The sequence below is a fragment of the Choloepus didactylus genome, chromosome 6 (genome assembly GCF_015220235.1).
Source record: "Choloepus didactylus isolate mChoDid1 chromosome 6, mChoDid1.pri, whole genome shotgun sequence".
Lineage (NCBI taxonomy): Eukaryota > Metazoa > Chordata > Mammalia > Pilosa > Megalonychidae > Choloepus > Choloepus didactylus.
Window position 1 is genome coordinate 501882 of NC_051312.1, and position 21085 is coordinate 522966.

The window sequence follows — 21085 nt, forward strand, 5'->3', positions numbered from 1 at the left end:
TTAAAGTACTGGATTCAAAAATCATTTCAGGCTAAAATAATTATAGATTGTGAATGTAGGAGTTCATACAGTAAATAAATGTCATGTGCATTGGAATTTGAGTGAAGAAAGGGGTCTGCAGGTGCAAGCAGTAATGTTTCTTCCTTTTAACCATGAGAATATGCCCAGCAAGATAATTGGTTTTGGCTTATTCAAGATCCTATTTGCCAGGCCACCATGATTTTTTCAGATTGATAGAAAGAAACCAATGTCTCAAGACACTTACAGTAAGGAACTGACTTGCCTCAAAAGTGCAGGTGCCATGAGATCCAAGCTGGTGCAGAATTAGACTCTCATGATCCTGCCACCCTGCTGCAAAGTTGATTTGGAGTTTTATATAGCTAGAATATCAAATGGGCAAATGCTTAGAATGATCTTCTAGAAATGCTCACTATATTAGTATGTTTTTTAACATATGCCCTTTAAATTTCATTGGAGAATTGCCACAGTAAGATCCACTCACTGTTCCTGGTTTTGATATACTCCTACAACATGAGATTTGAACTGAACTACAATGATTGTAATGTCATCTCTGTACCTCTGAGCAAGATTTTCAGGAAGACAAAGCATTTTGGAGAGACACTCATGATCAACAGTCCCAAACACATCGTGGCCCACAGTGTGTCAAAGGAGATGAGTTGCTGCATTCTGATTCTTGAATACTGAAGACATCTTGGCTCTCCTTTCTGTTAAAAGGCCATGCATCTGTCCCAGAGTCACCTTGCAGCCACCAACAGCTATCGGTTGTTGGTGATGCATGCCAGATAAATTCTCCCCCACAATTCTAGCCACATCCTGCCTATGCATAGTCTCCTATAACCCATCAGTATCCAACACCAGAAGCATCCTGTGGCCTTAATTGGTGGTGAGCTACTTCTAGTTCAGCAGTAAGATAAGGAGATGTGTAATAATTAGGAGGGATAAACTTGGTATACTCATTGTCATTCAACTGGTCTGGGCCAGATTCTATCACTGTCTTTTGAAGGTCAATGCTCCATTTGACCTTTACATCTCCAAAAGTCCTAAAAGGCATTAGCAAGCCAAGCAACTGATCTTGCTTTACCACACTCTTGGCCTCATTCTTTGGGTGTCCCAATTTCAGCTATTCCAGTTCTCTTTCATTCTGAGCATTGTGGTCATTAGAGAGAGTGACTGCTGGCCAAGAGCTGTCCTCTTCCTGCACACCTAGCAGGCTCTGCTATCACCCACATTGGCCATGTGAAGGTCAACACCATCCACATGGGCCACACCAGCAGTGGCCCCAGAAAATGCCACTCAAAGCACCAGGTAATTGAGGAAAGAATTGGAATCACCAACTTGAGCCTCCAAGTGGATATCATTATCAAGTTTCTTGAAAGCATTAGGTGAAGCCTCCTGAACATCAATATCTGCTGACTCCCCAGTATTGAGTTCTTTAAGCTCTTACTAGTAATTCCTAAAGCTGTTGTACAATTTGAATGCCTCTCTACTAAAGTAACCACTGGGGTGCTTGTGCCACTGGAGAATCAGTAGCAGTGCCTGACCACTGTCCACAGCATTTTCAATATCTAGTAAAGTCTCATAAAGTAACAAAGAGACAGCAAAACAATAAGAGTCTTTCACTGACGGCCTGGGGACAAGCACAGCCTGCACGGCCATCAAAAACCTCAAAATGTGTCTCTGGTCTGCAAGCAGTTTGCTGCTCTTCTCTGGTCCTTGGTGGGTACATTTGTAGACAGCTGATTGCTGTCAAATCCAAGGACAGCACTGACATTTTTGCCATCAAATTCTGGCACTTTGAAACAATATTCATTAGCTTTAAGGCTGCTGTTGGCTTGTAGAGATGTGGGGTAAAATTTCTGTGCGGGGGGAGCATAGTTCCTCCTTGGGTAAACTGCACCAGTTCTTTTGCCTTCAGAAGGTAGCATAGCCTGTGGGGTGATCATCAGCAGAGATACTTGTGTTAGCTGTCACATGGTGCAGGAGATCCTGCTCGGTTCACAGATTCTGCTCAGGTCGGGGGGAAAGCAGCTGGGGTGGTGCAAGCATGGCCTCAGAGAACAGTGGCAGCCTGGAGCTTCTCACTGGGATTCCTGGCCTGGCAGGGGAAGAGCCTGTTCCTGATGAGGAAACATTCTTTGACCCACAATTCCCCAATTAATCCTACCTTCATGCTTATTTGAATATTTATGTTGTATCATGTGGAGTCCTTTCTCTTTTCCATCTGGATACATTTTTCACATATTTTCCTTGTGGTTACCCAGAGAAGGCACTCAATATGGTGCAAAAAAAAAAAAAAAAAAAATCACATAAACATAAAAGTAGGCATTAGTAAAGGAACTGAGGGACACAAATGGTATAAGACATTCAAAGGCTAAATAGCAAAATCACAGAAGAAAGTCCTGGATTATCAGTAGTAATTTTACATGTAAATGGATTTAAATATGTACTCTTTTTTTAAAATCATTTTTTTGCTGTAGAATTTAACACATACATAGAAGTGATAATTTTCCAAGTATAATTTAGCAAGTAGTTAGAGAGCAAATTTCAAAAAAATGTTATGGGTTACAGTTCCACAGTTTCAGTTATTTTCTTATTATGTAATAAAACATACGTACAAAAAGGTAATATCTTTCAAATATGATTTAACAAAGTAGATATATAGGAAGTTTCCTAAGTTGTTATGAGTTACAGGACCATAGTTTCAGTTATTTTTTTATTGTAAAATATAACATATATACAAAAAGTTATAGCTTTCAAATTACCATTTAACAAGTAGCTATAGAACAAATTTCAAAGGATGCTATGGGTTACAACTCCACCATTTCAATTCTTTACCTCCAGCTATTCTAATACCATAGCAACTAAGAAAAAGAAAATTATATAGAGATTCAGCATTCATAATCCTTTGTTAAATTCCATCTTGTCTGTTGCTACCCCTTCCTCTAGTTTAATAACTTTCCTGATCTTCAGAGATGTCCAGGCAGTGATGACTCTAACCTGTTCATGTTGAAAAGAGGTGTCAACTTTATGGGAAAAGGGAACACATACGGTTGATGTTCTTGAAGAGGCTGCTGCCTCTAGGTTTTGGGACTTAGCTGGCATAGGAGCTCTCTAGAGGATTTATGTTTCTGAGGAATAAACTTAGTGAGTGAAACTTTTATAGGGTCTCAGGTAGGGATCCGGGTAAACTTTAAGGTTTTCGGGACTACTGTTGACTTGGAGTTATCATGATATTATGGTCATTTTGCATATCTGGGTGAAGCTTGCATAGGAGTAACCTCCAGGATGGCCTCTTGATTCTATTTGACTTCTCTTAGCCACTAAAACCTTATTTTGTTGGCTTTCTTTTCCCCATTTTGGTCAAAAAGGCATTCTCAACCCCTCAATGCCAGGGTCAGGCTCATTCCTGGAATCCATGTCCCATGTTGCCAGGAAGACTCATTCATCTTGGGGGTCCTGTCCCACATCGGGGGGGTGATGAATTTATTTGCGGGGTTAGGCTTAGAGAGAGACAGTCCACATTTGGGCAAAAAAAGCAGTTCTCAGTAGGTGACTCCCAGGCATAATTATAAGTGGGCTCAGCCTCCCCTTTACAGCCATAAGTTTCACAAGAGCAAGCCTCAAGATTGAGGGCTTGACTTATAAAGTAGGGCATTCCTAGGTTCACATAGCCTGTTATATCCATGATAGTTCATCCATATCTCACATTATCATCACTTAGTTATACAACCCTCAGCACTATCCATTTTAAACAATTCTCATGATCAAAACATCTCACAGCTCTTGTCAGCCCTTAATTATTTGTCCCTGGTATTTGCGTGATACTAGCATGGTATTCCTATTAATTATAGTCCCTATTATGCAATATGTAGATTTTTCCCATATACCCTTTTGTTGTCAATTCTCTGTGTTAGTGTCATTCCTTAGAAGTATATCATGCAAGCACCTGTCTGTATTTGTAGTGCCAATCTGTGGGAAACATGCCTTTAAACAACCCCTTTCAATCCTATTCACCTTCAATACATCTCTGGTACTTATAATCGCATTAACAAACAATTGTCAACCCTATCCATTACCAAACCTTTGAATTCACCATCATTAACATACCTGAACATATTAGATTATCATTCCCTCCCCCACAAGCTACTATCACTAGGTCCCCAATATTCTATATTATAAGACATTGATTTTACATTGTTTGGAGAGTTCATAGAAGTTCTCCCCTTTTGTGTCTGACTTATTACACTCAGAATTATGTCTTCAAAGTTCATCCGTGTTGCCCTATGTTTCAGGACCTTGTTCCTTCTTACTGCTGAATAGTAATCCATCATGTGTATACACCACATTTTGTTTATCCACTCATCTGTTGAAGGATACTTGGATTGTTTCCATCTCTTAGCAATTGCAAACAATGCCATTATGAACATTGGTGTACAACTGTCTGTTTGTATCACTGCTTTCAAATCTTCTGGGTATGTACCGAGAAGAGGGAATTGCCAGATCATAGGGTAACTCAATATCTAGTTTTACAAGAAACCTCCCAACTGTCTTCCATGGAGGCTGTAGGATTATACATTCCCACTAGCAATGAATAAGAGTTCCAATTTCTCTACATCCTCTCCAGCATTTATTGTTTCCTGTTTGTTTAATGGCAGCCATTCTAATTGGTGTGCTACAGTATCTTATTGTGGTTTTGATTTACACTCCCTAATAGCTAGTGAAAATGTACATTTTTTTCGTGTGTTTTCTAGCCATTTGTATTTCCTCTTTGGAAAAATACCTTTTCATATCCTTTGCCCATTTTAGGGCTGTTTGTGCTACTGTGTTGAGTCATAGTATTTCTTTATATATACAGAATATATTCAGTCCCTTATCAGATATATGGTTTCCAGATATTTTCTCCCATTGAGTTGGCTGCCCCTTCACCTTTTTGAGAAAGTTTTTGAGGCCCAGAAGCTTTTGATTTTGAGGGGTTCCCATTTATCTAGTTTTTCTTCTGTAGCTTGTGCTTTGAGTATAGGATCTAAGAAGCTACTGCCTAATATTAGGTCTTGCAGATGTTTCCCTACATTATCTTCCAGGAGTTTTGTGGTACTGTCTCTTATATTGATGTCTTTGATCCACTTTGAGTTAATTTTTGTATAGGGTGTGAGGTAGGAGTCCTCTTTCATTCTTTCAGATATGGATATCCTGTTCTCCCAGCCCTATTTGTTGAAGATACTGTTCTCTCCCTGTTCAGTGGATTGTGGGGCTGTTCTGGTTTGCTAATGCTGCCAGAATGCAAAATACCAGAAATGGATTGACTTTCATAAAGGGGGTTTATTTGGTTACAGAGTTACAGTCTTAAGGCCATAAAGTGGCCAAGGTAAGGCATCAACAATAGGGTACTTTCACTGGAGAAAGGCCTTAAAAGGCCTTGGCATCTGGAAAACCTCTGTTAGTTGGGAAGGCACATGGCTGTTGTCTGTTCTGGGGTTCTGGGTTTTCTCCCCTTTTAGCTGCAGCTTTCAATGGCCAACTTCAAAATCTCTAAGCTGCTCTCCAAAGTGTCACTCACAGCTGCTCTGAGTTCCTTCTGTTTGTCTGCTCTTTTATATGGCTCCAATGATTTAATTCAGACCCACCCTGAATGGGGGGGGTAACACCTCCATGGAAATTATCCAATCAAAGGTCTTGCCCACAGTTGATTGGGTCGTATCTCCATGGAAACACTCAATCAATAGGTTCCAACCTAATCAACACTAGTACATCTGCCCTCACAAGATTGCATCAAAGAACATGGCATTTTGGGGGTATTCTAGTTGGCTAATGCTGCTGTTTTTCAAAACACCACAAATGGATTAGCTTTTATAAAGGGGGTTTATTTGGTTACACAGTTACAGTCTTAAGACCATAAAGTGTCCAAGGAAACACATCAGCAATCAGGTACCCTCACTGGAAGATGGCCAATGGCATCCAGAAAACCTCTGTTATCTGCGAAGGCATGTGGCTGGCATCTGCTCCAGAGTTTTGGCTTCAAAAGGGTTTTTTCCCAGGACATTCCTCTCTAGGCTGTGGCAGTTCTCCAAAATGTCACTCTTAGCTGCTTTCAGGTTGTGTTTCAAAATGGTGTTCTCCAAAATGTCTCTGTTCAGCTTCTGGGGGCAAACTCTGGGCTAGTACCTCCAAAGCATCAGCAAAACACTGCTTTCAGTGGTTGTCTTCAAAATGTCTCTGTAAGTTGCAGTAGCAAGCTCCTTCTGTCTGAGCTCTTATATATGGCTCTAGTAAACTAATCAAGGCCCATGCTGAATGGGTGAGGCCACCCCTCCATGGAAATTAATCAGAGTTATCACCTACAGTTAGGTGGGTCACATCTTCATGGAAACAACCTAATACAAATGTTTCAACTTAATCAACACTAATACATCTGCCCCCACAAGATTTCATCAAAGAACATGGTTTTTTCTGGGGGACATAATACTTACAAAGTGGTACATGGGGACAAAATACATACAAACCAGCACAGGGACCTTATCAAAAATCAGTTGATCATATAACTGGGGGACTATTTCTGAACTCTCAATTTGATTCCATTGATCAATATGTCTATCTTTATGCCAATACCATGCTGTTTTGACCTCTGTAGTTTTATAGAAGCCTTCAAAGTCTGGAAGTGTAAGTCCTCCCACTTTGTTCTTTTTTAGGATGTTTTTGGCAATTCAAGACCCCTTTCCCTTCCAAATAAATTTAATAAGTAGCTTTTCCAAGTCTGCAAAGTAGGTTGTTGGAATTTTGAGTGTAATTGTGTTGACTTTGTAGATCAGTTTGGGTAGAATTGACATCTTAACAATGCTTAGTCTTCCTATCCATGAGCATGGAGTATTTTTCCACCTATTTATGTCCTTTTTTATTTCTTTTCATAAAATTTTATAGTTTTCTGTGTAGAGAGCTTTTACATCCTTGGTTTAAGGTTGATTTTTTTTTAGTGGGTATTGTGAATGGCATTTTTTTATTGTCTTCAGTTAGGTCATTACTAGTGTATAGGAACTCTGCTGACTTAGTGCATTAATCTTATATCCCACCACTTTGCTAAATTTGTTTATTAGCTCAAGAAGCTTTCCAGTTGAATTTTCAGGATTTTTCAAGTATAAGATCATATCATCTGCAAATAATGACAATTTTATTTCTTCCAATTCAATTTGGATACCTTTTATATCTGTCTTGGCAAATTGCTCTGGCTAGAACTTCTAGCACAATGTTGAATAAGAGAGGTGACAGTGGGTATCCTTGTCTCGTTCCTGACCTTAGGGGAAGGCTTTCAGCCTCTCACTGTTGAGCACTGTGCTGGCTATTGTTTTTTAATAGAAACCCTTTATAATATTGAGGAAGGTACCTTAAATTCCTTCTTCTGAAGTATTTTTATCAGAAAGGGATGTTGAATTTTGTCAAATACTTTTTCAGCATCTATTGAAATGATCATTTGATTTTTCCCTTTTGATTTGTTAATGTGTTGAATTACATGCCAGGAATGAACCCCACTTGGTCATGATGTATAATTGTTTTAATGGGCCTTCAGATTCGATTTGCAAGTGTTTTGTTGGGAATTTTTGCATATGTATTCATTAGGGAGACTGGCCTATAGTTTTTCTTTTTGTAGTGTGTTTATCTGGTTTTGGTATCAAATAAACTCTGATACTAGCTTCATAAAATGAGTTAGGTGTTACTTTTTCTTCAATTTTTTGAAAGCATTTGGGCAGGTATTTTATCAATTCTTTTTGGAAAGTTTGGTAAAATTCCCCTGTGAAGCCATCTGGCCCTGGGCTGATTTGTAGGTAGATTTTTGGTAACTGATTGGATCTCTTTGCTTGTGATTGGTTGGTGGAGGTCTTCTATTTCTTCTTGAGTCAGTCTAGGTTGTTCTTGTGTTTCCAGGAAATTGACCATTTCCTCTAAATTGTCTAGTTTGTTGGTATACAGTTATTCATACTATCCTCATGATTTTTTTTTTATTTCTTTGGGATCTGTAGTAATAATCACCTTCTCATTTCTGATTCTGTTTATTTGGTCTTCTCTTTTACTTTGTCAGTCTAGCTAAGGGTTTTTCAATTTTGTTGATCTTCTCAAAGAACCAATGTTCTAGTTTGCTAATGCTGCTGGAATGCAAAACACCAGAGATGGATTGGCTTTTATGAAAGGGGGTTTAACCCAGGGGAGTGAATCTCCCTGGCAACGTGGAATATGACTCCCGGGGAGGAATGTAGACCTGGCATCGTGGGATGGAGAACATCTTCTTGACCAAAAGGGGGATGTGAAAGGAAATGAAATAAGCTTCAGTGGCAGAGAGATTCCAAAAGGAGCCGAGAGGTCACTCTGGTGGGCACTCTTATGCACAATTTAGACAACCCTTTTTAGGTTCTAGAGAATTGGGGTACCTGGTGGTGGATACCTGAAACTGTCAAACTACAACCCAGAACCCATGAATCTCGAAGACAATTGTATAAAAATGTAGCTTATGAGGGGTGACAATGGGATTGGGAAAGCCATAAGGACCACACTCCACTTTGTCTAGTTTGTGGATGGATGAGTAGAAAAATAGGGGAAGGAAACAAACAGACAAAGGTACCCAGTGTTCTTTTTTACTTGAATTGCTCTTTTTCACTTTAATTATTATTCTTGTTATTTTTGTGTGTGTGCTAATGAAGGTGTCAGGGATTGATTTAGGTGATGAATGTACAACTATGTAATGGTACTGTGAATAATCGAATGTACAATTTGTTTTGTATGACTGCGTGGTATGTGAATATTTCTCAATAAAATGAAGATTAAAAAAAAAAAAAGAAAGGGGGTTTATTTGGTTATGCAGTTACACGCTTAAGGCCATAAAGTGTCCAAGGTAACACATCAGCAATTGGGTTCCTTCACCAGAGGATGGCCAATGGTGTCCAGAAAACCTCTGTTAGCTGGGAAGGCACGTGGCTGCATCTGCTCCAAATTCTGGTTTCAAAACGGCTTTCTCTCAGGACGCTCCTCTCTAGGCTGCAGCTTCACTCCAAACTGTCACTCTCAGTTGCTCTTGGGGCATTTGTCCTCTCTTAGCTTCTCCAGAGCAAAAGTCTGCTTTCAACGGCCATCTTCAAACTATCTCTCATCTGTAGCTCCTATGCTTTCTTCAAAGTCTCCCTCTTGGCTGTAGCTCCTCTTCAAAATGTCACTCACAGCTGCACCAAGTTCCTTCTGTTTGTCAGCTCATTTTTATGGCTCCACTGATCAAGGCCATTCAGGGTGGGGTCATGCCTCCATGGAAGTATCTCATCAGAGTTATCACCTACAGTTGGGTGGGGTGCATTTCCATGCAAATCTAATCAACACCAATAACATCTGCCCACACAAGATTACATCAAAGATAATGGCATTTGGGGGGACATAATACATTCAAACTGTCACAACCAACTTTTGGTTTTGTTTATTCTATTTTTTGTTGTTGTTATTGCTCTTCAGCTCATTTATTTCTGCTTTAATCTTTGTGATTTCTTTTTGTCTACATGCTTTAGGATTAGTTTTCTGATCACTCTGTAGTCCCTTCAGTTCTTCAGTTAGATCTTTTGTTTTAGCTCTTTCTTGCTTTTTGATATATTTATTTAGAGCTATGAATTTCCCTCTGAGCACCATCTTTGCTGCATCCCACAGGCTTTCATATGTTATGTTCTCATTTTCATTCATCTCTAGATATTTACCAATTTCTCTTGCAGTTTCTTCTTAGACCCATTGGTTATTAAGGAGCATGTTGTTTAACCTCCATATATTTGTGAAAGATCTGGTTCTTTGGTGGTTGTCGGTTTCTAGTTGCATTCCATTATGGTCAGAGAATGTGCTATGAATAATTTTATTCTTTTAAACTTTATTAAGACTTGTTTTGTGCCCCAGTATATGATCTACCCTGAAAAATGTTCCATGGCCACCAGAGAAAAATGTATATCCTGGTACTTTGGGATATAACAATCTATATATGTCTGTTAAGTCTAATTCATTTATCACATTGTTTAGGTTCTCAGTTTCCTTGTTGGTCCTCTGTCTAATTGTCCTATGTACAGAAGAGAGTGGTGTATTGAAATCTCCCACTTTTATTGTAGAAATTTCTATTTCCCCTTTCAGTTTACCCAATGTTTGTCTCATGTATTTTGGAGCTCCTTGATTGGGTGCATAAACATTTATGATTGTTATTTCTTCTTGATGAATTGTCCCTTTTATTAATATATAGTGTCCTTCTTTGATGCTTATGACATCTTTGCATTTAAAGTCTATTTTTTCTGATATTTTTTCTGATAGCTATATACAGCTATGCTAGCTTTCTTTTGAGTGCAGTTTGCATAGAATAGTTTTTCCATTCTTTCACTTTCAGTCTGTTTGTGTTGCAGGTTCTAAGATGAGTCTCTTGTAAACAGCGTATTGATGGGCCATATTTTTTAATCCATTCTAACAGTCTGTATCTTTAATTGGAGAGTTTAACCCATTCACATTCAAAGTTATTACTGTGAAGGGAGTTCTTTAGTGAGCTATCTTATCTAACTAGTTGTTAGGTCTAGTTTTTTTTCCCTCTCTTTTTTCCTTAAGTCACCCTTACTAGTAACTCTTCAGTTTGGTGCTCTTCTACAGACCTCTCTCTCCATTCTTTTTTCTCAACTGGTAGAGCTCCCTTTAGTATTTCTTGCAGGGCAAGTCCCTTGTTAACAAATTCTCTCAGCATTTGTTTGTCTGTGAAAATTTTAAACTCTCCCTCAATTTTGAAGGAGAGCTTTCTGACACAAAGAATTCTTGGCTGGCAATTTTTCTCTTTCAGAATCTTAAATATATCAACCACTGCTTTCTTGCCTCCTTGGTGGCTGCTGAGTAGTCAGTACTTAGTCTTGCGTTGTTTCCCTTGTAAGTAGGGAATCACTTCTCTCTTGCTGCTTTCAGAAATGTCTCCTTTCTTCAGCATTTGACAATCTAACCAGCATATGTCTCAGAGTGGATTTATTTGGATTTATTCTGTCTGAAGTTTTTTGGGTATCATTGATTGGTGTATTTATGTCATTTAGGTTTTGGAAGTTTTCCTCAACTATGTCTTGAAACACCCTTCCTAGCCCTTAACCTCCTCTCCTTCTAGGACATAATGATTAGTATATTTGTCCCCGTCATGTTATGCATCATTTCTCTGAGATCTGTTTCAAATTTTTCAATTTTTTTCCCATTTATTCTTTTGTGTGCTTGCATTCAATTACTCTGTCCTCAAGTTTACTTATCCTTTTTTCTGCCTGTTGAAATCTGCTGTTGTGTGTCTCTAGTATATTTTTAATTTGAGCCAGTGTCTTTTATTTAAATAAGGTCTGTTATTTTTATATTTACTATCTCAAATTATTCTTTATGCTCCTGTAGAGTCGTCTTAATTTCTTTTATATCTTTATTTATCTTCTTAAAGTTGTCTGGAGATTTGTTTGTACTTCTTTAATTAATTGCTCCAAATTTTGTGTCTCTTCCAGCTTTTTAATTTGTCTGGCTTGTCTATATCTTCTAGATCTTTCAAGTGCTTTGTAATTTTCTGATGGCTTCAAGGTATTTGCTTCTCTTAATAGGCTTATTTGGGGAAGTGCAGAATTATTTGAGCATTTATATATTATTTGGTAAAGCTATAGTTTGCTGGAGTGCAGTTTCCCAATCCTACCAGCAGGTAGCTCCCTTGAGGCACAGCATGCTGGGGTGCAGTTTCCCTAACTTGCCAGCAGGTGCTCCTGAGGTACAGCTCTCTGGAGTGCAGTTTCCCTAACCTACCAGCAGGTGGCATTCTTGAGTAGGTCGTCCCCAAACTTCTTGCCCTGGGCAGAGTCCAAACCAGGTGGGGAACCAAACAGTGGACAGATCCCCGTGTGCTCTGAGCACTGCCTGTCCTGGGGCTGCAATCTGGGCCCCAAGCAGTAGGCAGGAGCCTGATCAAGGGCACCTGCAGGTGGGACGTGGGCCCTGCTTGCGGGTTCTCCACCCACTTTGTGCCCCCAAGTCTCGGGTGTGGGAGTGGCTGGTGTGGTGCTTCTCCCTTCCCCGCTTCTCATCATTGCATCCTCGGACTTCCATGGGGTGAAAGTAAATGCTGCCTGCCGGGTTCCTCATGGGGGCTCTCCACTGTCTGACCATGGAGGATGACCACACACACACACACGCACACGCACACACATACACACACACACACACAAAACTATCCCGGTACTGGACACTGATACTGTGAACAAAATAGATATATACACACACACTAGGAACACATAACAGCAGTTCTGAAGAGTCAGAAGAAAGGATATGTGAACTAGAAGACAAAGTGATTGACTGCAAACACACAAAAGAAGAAATGGTGAAAAATATCAAAAAATTTGAAATGGATCTCAGGGAAATGATAGACAACACAAAGAAACACTTGTGTTCCAGAATGAAAAGAGAAGAGTAAAGGGCTAGGAAGAGTGTTTCAAGACATAGTTGGGGAAAACCCCCAATCCTTCTAAATGACATAAATATGCAAATCAAAGATGCCCAATGAACTCAAACAGAACTCTGACACATACACTGATCAGATTGTCAAATGCTGAAGAGAGGGAGAAACTGCTGAAAGCAGCAAGAGAGAAGCAATTCACCACATGCTGGAGAAACCACATACGACTAAGTACTGACTACTCAGCAGGCACCATGAGGGCAAGGAGGCTGTGGGATGACATATTTAAGATTCTGAAATGGAAAAATTACCAGCCAAGAATTCATTATCCATCAAAGCTCTCCTTCAAAATTGAGGGAGAGTTTAAAATTTTCACAGACAAACAAATGCTGAGAGAATTTGTTAACAAGAGACCTGCCTTGCAAGAAATACTAAAGGAATCTCTACCAGCTGAGGATAAAAGAAAGGAGAGACAGGTCTGGAGAGGGTACAGAACTGAAGAGTATTAAAAAATATTAAGGATAACTTAAAGGAAAAAAAAGAGATAGCAGAAATAAATAGATCTGACAACTAAAAACCAAAGGATAACATAAGTGGTACAAGAAATCTTTTCACAGTAATAACTTTGAATGTGAATGGATTAAATTCTCCAATTAAAAGACACCAACTGATAGAATGGATTTAAAAGTAGGAACCATTGATATGCTCTTTACAAGAGATTCATCTTAGACCCTGTGACACAAAGAGACTGAAAATGAAAGGATGGGGAAAAAATACTCTATACAAGCTGCAACCAAAAGAAAGCAGGAATAGCTATACTAATATCAGACAAAATAGACTTTAAATGCAAAGATGTCGTAAGAAACAAAGAAGGACACTATATATTAATAAAAGGGACAATTCACCAAGAGGAAATAACAATCATAAATGTTTATGCAACCCATCAAGGAACTCCAAAATATGTAAGACAAACATTGGCTGCACTGAAGGGAGAAAGACACATTTCTACAGTAATAATGGTAGACTTCAATACACCACTCTCTTCTATAGATAGAATAACTAGACAGAGGACCAACAAGGAAATTGAGAACCTAAACAATGTGATAAATGAATTAGGCTTGGCAGACATATATAGATAATTACATCACAAAGTACCAGGACATACATTCTTCTCTAGTGCTCATGGAATGATCTCCAGGTTAGATCCTATGCTGGGCATTCTGGTTTGCTAATGCTGCCAGAAAGCAAAACACCAGAAATGGACTACGTTTTTTAAAAGGGGGGGGGGGTGGTATTTGGTTACACAGTTACAGTCTTAAGGCCATAGTGTCCAAGGTAACACATCAGCAATCGGGTACCTTCACTGGAGGATGGCCAATGCCGTCCAGAAAACCTCTGTTAGCTGGGAAGGCACGTGGCTGCATCTGCTCCAAAGTTCTGGTTTCAAAATGGCTTTCTCCCAGGATGTTCCTCTCTAGGCTGCAGCTTCTCTCCAAACTGTCACTCTCAGTTGCTCTTGGGGCATTTGTCCTCTCTTAGCTTCTCCAGAGCAAGAGTCTGCTTTCAATGGCCCCCTTCAAACTGTCTCTCATCTGCAACTCCTGTGCTTTCTTCAAAGTGTCCCTCTTGGCTGTTGCTCTTCTTCAAAATGTCACTCACAGCTGCACTGAGTTCCTTCTGCTTGTCAGCTCATTTATATGGCTCCACTGATCAAGGCCCACCCTGAATGGGTAAGGCCACACCTCCATGGAAATATCTCATCAGAGTCATCACCACAGTTGGGTGGGGTGCATTTCCATGCAAATCTAATCAGCACAAAAACATCTGCCCCACAAGACTGCATCAAAGAATATGGCTTCTTCTGGGGGACATAATACATTCAAAGCAGCACAGCTGCTTAATAAACCAGCAAGCTGGTTTATTAAATCATCAGTCAATTGACTGCAGCTGTGGCTGATTATGTCAATGAAGGATGTTTCTTCCACAATGAGAGAATGCAATCACCTGGATTTAATCCAATCAGTTGAACACTTTTAAGCAAGACAGAGAGCCTTCACTTCTTTGGCTAACCAATGAAGCATTTCCTGAGGAGTTGGACAAAGTTGCCAGTTCGATTCCCGAGGAGCTCATCGAACATGTTCATTGAAGTTGCCAGTTCACTGCCTGAGGAGTTCATCAAGCATCTTCATTAGAGTTACCAGTTTGCTGCCTGCCCTACAGAATTTGGACTCATGCATGCCCACAGTTGTGTGAGACACTTCCATAAATCTTATATTTATAGATATCTCTTGTTGATTCTGTTTCCCTAGAGAATCCTAACTAATACACCTCCTATGTCAGCTAAGTTCCAAAACCCAGAGGCAACAGCCTCTTCAAGAACATCAACCAGTTGTGTCCCCTTTTCCCATAATGTCAACACCCCTTTTCAACATGAACAAGTTAGGGTGGTCACTGCGTAGATATCCCTGAAGATCAGGAAAGTGATCAAACTAGAGGAAAGGGTAGCAACAGACAAGATAGAATTTAACAAAGGGTTATGAATACTGAATCTCTATATAATTCTCTTTTTCATAGATGCTAAGGTGCCGAGGGCCGGCCTCAGCAACAGTCAGGGTCCTCATGGGGGGCTGGAGTCGGCGAGGGAAGGAGACAGACACCTTGTGTCTGGGTACGAAGATGGAATCTCCGACCAAGCAGAGCATCAGAGCTTTATTTTTATAATTCTCTGTAACATACGCACTAGCATTCAGGCATGCAATACTAGAATATTTTGGCTAAATCTCAGACATTATTTATTCTTACACAGTGATCAATGGGCTAGCAGGGACAGACTCCCTGGAGCGCAGCAAGACACAGTGTTTCGGCACAGGAATAGCAGTTCCTGTTATTTAGCACCAAGCAACCTATAACTATTTTTTGTGTTCATGTTTTAGAGTCTGTTAATCATTACCTTTTTGTGTCTTCTAGCTAACTCTTTCAAAGCTTGGGAAGGGGGATTACTGCCTAGTTGACAGGTGGCCAGTGGGAGTGAGCAGAAAGGGTGACCTGTTGTTTTCTAAGAAAGGAGCAGGCATTGTCACTTACACTGAAGCTAATGCAGGGTAAGCCGTTGGCTCATTAATGTAGCTAGGTGTGGGAGCATTCCACCACCACAGAGCCCAAAAGACGCCAAATGAGAAAAAGAGGCAGTATGAATATAAGAAACAGCAGCAAGAAACAAACTCCTTTTAGGCAGGAGTCATGGGTGCCACTCGATGATCCGCCTTGCAGAACGGTCACCATGACACGTACTGAAGGCCCAGGGACCGTGCCACTAGGCCCACTGCCGGGTGCTGAATTAGCTGCCCGCACTAAGGTATTAGAATAGCTAGAAGGAAAGGACTGAAATGCTGGAAAAGTAACTAACGGCATTCTTTGAAATTCGCTCTATAGCTACTTGTTAAATTGTAATTTGAAAGTTTTCATCTTTTTGTATATATAGTTCACAATAAGGAAATAACTGAAACTGTGGAACTGTAACCTGTAACATTCTTTGAAATTTGCTCTCTAAAATCTTGTTAAAGTGTACTCAGAATGTTATCACTTCTATGTAAATAGGCTATATTACACAATATTTTAAAAACATGGCTGTTTCTGGGGTACATAACAGCTCCAAACTACCACAGGTGGTATATGGGAACCCTGTATATTATGTGTGATTTTTCTGTAAACCCACAACTTCTCTAATTTAAAAAAAAGAAAAAATCTGCCAGTCTCTGTCTTTTAATTGGTGTTTTTAGCCCATTTATATTTAATGTAAGTCTTCCATTTTATTATTTGTTTTCTGTTTGCTCCTTTTTTACTTCTCTGTTTCCCTTTTCCTGCCTTTGTGGGTTGCTTCACATTTTTCATGTTTCCATTTTGTTCTACAATGTTGTGTGTATCTCTTTGTACAGATTTTTTCTAGTGGTTGTTCTAGGATTATACATACATGCCTTAGCATAGCCAGCCAATGTTGACATTCAAATTAGTTTTCTATTGATAGATACCAGATTACCACAAATTCAGCAGCTTAAAACAACACCCATTTATTATTTCATAATTCATTAATTCAGAAGTCTGGGTGGGTTCAGATGGGTTCTCTGCTGTGGTCTCACAAGACCAAATCAAGGTGTGAGTTGGGCTGGGCTTTTATCTGGAGACTCTAGCAAAGACTACACTTTCAAGCTCATTCTGTTTGTTGATGGACACCAATTCCTTGTCACTATCCGCCTGAAGTCCCCACTTCTTAGAATCAAAAAGCTCCTATGATGATCCTAAAAGAAACCTTATCTCCTGAAACCACAGGGTCAGCATTTCTCAAAATCAACCCTATCATCCAATCCTGTAGGTGACTAAATTACAAGGCAAATTGAATTTCCACCCTCACAGAATCTCTTATGATAAAGTTAGGGCATTGACTAGAAAGAAATTGGATCCTAAAAATTGGCACCTGGACATTTAGACAGAATCCAATAAAGGTGAGGACTTTGAACTCAAATCGTGGCAAACCTTCTTTGCTGGAGAAGCAGCCTTTAGCCCCTATGTAACGAGGTTATTTTCCCTTTGTCTGAAGAAACTGTAATGGTCTCCCTGAGGCAGCTGCCTTGCAAGGCACTCCTGATCTTCCCCAGGACCTACCCCACACCTCTCCTTGATTCTAGACCCATAAGCATGCTCAAGTCCCAGCAGGCCCCAAGAGGACAGGCACAAAGAGTGACCCACTAGAAGATATCATAGACACTAAAAGAATTGCAAGATTTTGCCAATTTATATAAAAAAAAAAAAAATCTTGGAAATACGTGTGAAACTGGATCTAAGGATGCTGAATCAGGGTACCAGGAACAGAACTAGAGCAGGCTGACTTTATTGGCTCAGGCACTGAGCAGACATTCAGATTCTGTGTGTGAGCACCAGGGGTGGGGGGAAGCCATTTGTCAGATGCTGGACTGAAACCTGGAACCCAAAGTGGTCCAACTGGAATAAAGTGAAAATGCCAGAGCTTCCTCAGTATACTGTAGAGGAAGGTACCCAAAAGTTTAGTGAGATCAAAATGCTGGAGTGGCTGAATTACGTACCTGCTCACCTGCTCCTTGAGCTTGTCCCTGGGAGCATGCAGAGGCCACCTACCCTCACCAAGGTGAAATGCACTGTTGAAGGAAGCCCAGCACCCCAAAGAGCTGTGTAGTTACTCTTCCCTGAAGACCGGGGATGACAGTGAGAAATGGGGTCCCTGGATTCAATGGGGATGATGAGGACCCAGAAGGGCGAAAGGGTGGCACCTAACTGCCAGAGGCAGGATGGGCACGGTTGCCATAGTGAACAGTGGAGCTAAAGCATAATCCTAGATCTGAAATGAAGAAATCTTTGGAGTTTGCAAATTGATCATGGTGCCCCTAGGACTAAAATCAATGGGCAGACCCACTTCATTTGTATAAGCAGAAAAGTTCTCAGTCTGGTGAGTAGACTTCCGACTTGAATCACCACAATAGAAACCTGTGACCCTTAATTTCCAAGGTTGAACCAGTTCACAGACTCAGAGCCTCTTGGATCGGGACCATACGACCCAGTAGATCCAACAGTGCTTGCAGTGCACGGAGACTTTGGTGGGCCTTATAGGTGAATCACAGCACAGACCTTTAGGATTATGGAGCACAGCTCTGCCATCCTCTGCAGGTAACTATTCTGGCTTGCCACTGGGCTCTAGGAGATACTGAATGCTTTCCCATGGGCCACCTTTTTAATACAACCTGAGCAGCCATCATGAACTGGGTGTCGTCTGACCAGTGAAGGCACATGATTGGGTGTGCATGCAGCACTCTATCATCAGCAGAAATTGGGCAGAAAGATCAGGCTCAAGCAGGCCCTGAGGGCCCAAGAGAGCTGTGATCAGGTTCCCTCACTCCTGCTACATTGCCTCAGCCCACCCCAATGGCCTCATGGGGAGTTCTCCATGCCCAGCTGACTGAGAAGGAAGAGATTCCAGCTAGTTACCGAGAGTTCTGCCTACTATGTTGGCACAGCCAGCTCCATTTGTGGGGGGGGGGGGGGGGGGGGGTAGGAGCTCAATGACAGAGAAGGCAAATCCTCTGAGTGAGAAGAGTGGCCAACAGTGCACCTGGTGCTTCCTTTTTCCCAGTAGACAAGGGTTTTTTTAAAGAGTGTATCTGTCGTGAGGGGTGCTGCTCAACATTTCCTACAATCCCTTCCCTGGAAGGTTCTGGGTCAGAGTTGGCCAAAAGAGGAACTTGTGTGACATCTGGGTGGCAGGAATGAAGCAGTGGCCATTACTCTCCGATGTAGGACAGGCTCCAGGTGTCTGTCTTGTGTGCTCTCCACGGCCTGCCCTTTGTCCCACCTACTGGCAGAGGCCACAGCCCATCGCCGTCCCCTAGCTGTGCACCGCACAGGCAAGAGCACCCCAATGCTTCTCTGTGACTCCCCTTTCTAGCCTCTGTGGATGTCTCAGCCCAGAGGGGCCCCTCCAGTGAAAGGCTCACCCCCCCAGCCCCACCCCCCAATCCTGCTCTATCCCACTGCCCCATGTGATTCTGCACACACTCCCCCTCAGCCCCATGGCTCAGTGAAGGCCACTCCGTGGAGATGGGAGAGGGTCTTGCCCAGCCTGCTGCCTGTACCAACTTCTCTCCCTTCTCTGCCTGTGGCCCCTCAGCCTCTCCCCTTGCCCCCTCTGCAGACACCGTCCACACTGCAGCCAGACACAGCCCTGCCCTCCCAGGCTGAGACCCTTGGGCGGTCCTCATCACCTCAGGGGGAAGCCAAGAGCTTTCAGGATCCCCTAAGCCCAGCCTCCACTGTCCTCTCCGGCTTGACACCCCACCCTGACCCCCACCCTCACTCCTCCTCACTGCTCCACCACTCCCTGCTCAGAGTCCCATGGGGTCTCATCATTTTCAGCCTTGCCTGGACTCCAAGACCAGGTGGCTCCCAAGGTACTCCGTGTGCCCCAAGGAACCCTCAGCATCCTCGGGGCCATTGCTGAAGGCAGTGGCCCGGGGAACCCTCCGTGCCCAGGACTGTTCGCAGTCCGCCTGGGGGCCTGGCAAGCAGCGGGCAGAGCAGGCTTTCAGTCTGAATGCAGAAATGGGAGAGGAAACTAACACATTAGCACGTCGAGGAGAGGAAGGGGAAGGGGGAGCTGCACCTTCTCTCCCCACTGCGGGAGTTGAGCCTGGACAACCGGAGGCCCTGGGGGCTACAGGCTGGGGAGGGCCCTGGTGATTCCATCCTTCACAGAACTGTGCCCCCCCCCCCCACTTTGGTCCCAGACAGGCACAGACCTGGGTCCTTCCTGAGGTGGGGGTGACACCTGCTCTGGTCCTGAGAATGTCACGCTTCTTTGACAAAAGAGAAATAGACGCAGCTGTGCGCCCACCGCCTCCCCTCCCCCTACACAGCCCCGGCGCACAGACGCCTCCAACCCCTACCCAGGACATCAGCCGGAGGCGTGACCCCCAACACTCTGCCCAGCCCGCTCCATGCGAGCCGTGGGGATGGCCCTCTGGGGCTGTGGCCGTGGCTCCTTACTGAGAAGACGCCGGTGTGGACGTCAGAGCGGACGCCACCATCCGACTCCCGCCTCCCCCACAGCTGCTGGTGAACCCCGAGTGTCAGCAAACGAACAAAAGGGGAGATGTGGGAGCGCGGTGACCTTCCCGCTGGGGGCAGCGCTAGGGGCGAGCGGAGGGAGGTCCTGGGGACAGAACCCCGGGCACAGCTGCCCCCCTTGCGGTGCAGTTCGCGCCGCTGAAGGAGGGAGGCCCCCGGCTCACGTGGCCGGGGCAGTTTTCCCTCCGCAATCCCCACGGCGCCGGCGGGGGTGGGGGGCTGCTCCCGCTTTCGGATGAGAAATCAAGGTCCAGGCGCGCCTCAGGGAGGCCTGCGGGGAGTCCCGGTCCCGGAGCGGATCGGACGCGCTGGGCTGGGGGCGGTGTTTGTTCTGTGCCAGCCTCCCCCGTCCCGAGGCCTCGGCCTCCGCCGCAGGGAACTGGGCCACGCGCCCGGGACGCGCTGCCGCCTCCGGGCCCACCGGGGACAGCGAGTCGCGCGTCCCTCTCTCCGGGCGGCCCGGGGAGGAGATCCCGCGCTCGCCGCCGCGCCCCTCCCACTCCGCACGCCGCCGCCCCGCGCTCCCCGCGCCCCTAGTCCCCGCGCCGCAGCCCCCGCGCGCCCAGGTGGAAGCGCGCGCGTTGCGTGGAGACGCGCGGCGAGCACACCCTACCCCGCCGGCCCCGCCCCACGGCGCCGATTGGCTCTCCGCGGACAGGCGGGGCCCCGATTGGCTCCCCGCGCCGGCCGGGCCCGATTCACGGTGGGTAGCGCCGCAGCGCGGATGCTGCTCGGTCCCGCCGCGGCCCCCGAGGAACGTGGAACCGGGAGCGGGCGCGCGGGGCCGGGGGCGCCAGGCCGGGGGCGCCGCGACGAGCCTACTCCGGCCGCCCACCCCGGGTCCGCAGCCAAGAGCAGCCGGGGGGTCGCGGCCGCAGCCCGAGGCCGCGGGCGGTGGACAAAGGACCATGCGGGGCCCCGGGCGCTGAGCGCGGCCGGGCGGGCGGGGGGATGCGGCGCTGGGCCGGCGCGGGCGGGAGT

General features: G+C 43.8%; 1 pseudogene; it reads right to left on the reverse strand.

Annotated features, from left to right (window-relative positions):
- Nucleotides 1-498: 498 nt before the first annotated feature.
- Nucleotides 499-21014, reverse strand: LOC119535911 (annotated as a pseudogene).
- Nucleotides 21015-21085: the final 71 nt, after the last annotated feature.